Raw genomic sequence first — 1,186 nt, 5'->3', positions numbered from 1 at the left:
AGATGATGGAGAACTTCCTCGTCTCCAATAGAGTGAGAAGAGGAAATAGAGAAAGGAGAATAAGAATACAGTGTGAGTGTAGGAGAAGAAACCTTAAGTGAAGAAGTAAAGAGAATGTGCTAACTGTGCAGGAGAGATAGGAAGAAGTGGCGGAATAAAGGAGTTGGGGACATGAAGAGAAATTAGGAGATGAAGAGGAAAGAGAAAACGAAGAGGAGGAGAAATCAAATGTAGCATGGAAATGAGAGATTAACAACAAGAAAAGTCAGGCATAGAAGAAAGAGAAAGAAAAATAATATGGAATCCAATTCTTTTTCAGCGGATTGCAGAAGGATTATACGACGTTTCCGATAAACTAGACTGCACCACTGCAAACAAACTGGATCATCTTTATTATTATTCACGAGGGGAAACGACCAGGTGTGAAGGTGACTAGTTTATCAAGATGAGATCATGCAGAGGGGTCTCAAGTCAGGTGACCCCTTCACCTCCCACGCCCACACTTCCTAGACCACAGCAGATGTTGCACAGAGGAAGTTGCAACACAGGCATTGCAGAGGCAGTCACGCAAAGATCATGCAGAGGCAAGATTGCTGGAACGATAAATACTGCAGCAATGCAAGGTGGACCACCCCTGTAAAATGAGTAACCAACACTCATCATAAAATAATTTTTGAAATCGCAACGTCTGTTTGGATTAAGCTATGACAAGTGTCAAACATGTCGGCCACGGAGATCAGTCAAGGTGACAATCATTTTACGTTGCTTTTGGTACATCTACCTGACCTGCAAAATAATCCCCAGGCAAACTAACCTTGTCGTTACAATCAACAACAACGGGAAGAGCAGACGGAAACAGTCTTTCCCGAATCGTAAATCATAATAAAAAAAACATAAAAATTAACTTTAGAAATATATAACTTATGAAGATTCCCAGCTGGGTGAGCGTGACGTCACCATATCTGCGGAGTTGGCCACGTGCCTTGGCCAGGTCGTCCCAGCATATGGGTTGGCTATGTGGTGCAGCAGCTAGGTAACTATATGGCCACTACTGTCTTGTTGGATTTTTCACATTCACGTTTGGAAACATTTTAATAGGAATTGTTTGTAATGGCTATGGACATGAAGAAATTAAATTAATGAGAATAACAATGATGGTGCGGATGATACTGATGATTAATGACAC

General features: G+C 41.4%; 1 protein-coding gene across 1 annotated transcript in view; it reads right to left on the bottom strand.

The window, feature by feature from the left end:
• LOC119591819 (ryanodine receptor-like) overlaps window positions 1-1,186 on the bottom strand; it is a 115,587-nt gene that overhangs the window by 60,322 nt on the left and 54,079 nt on the right. The gene's annotated exons all lie outside the window — the stretch shown is intronic.

Source organism: Penaeus monodon, chromosome 29 (assembly GCF_015228065.2).
Source record: "Penaeus monodon isolate SGIC_2016 chromosome 29, NSTDA_Pmon_1, whole genome shotgun sequence".
In the NCBI taxonomy this organism is placed as follows: Eukaryota; Metazoa; Arthropoda; class Malacostraca; order Decapoda; family Penaeidae; genus Penaeus; species Penaeus monodon.
This window is presented reverse-complemented; position numbering and strand designations above follow the sequence as displayed.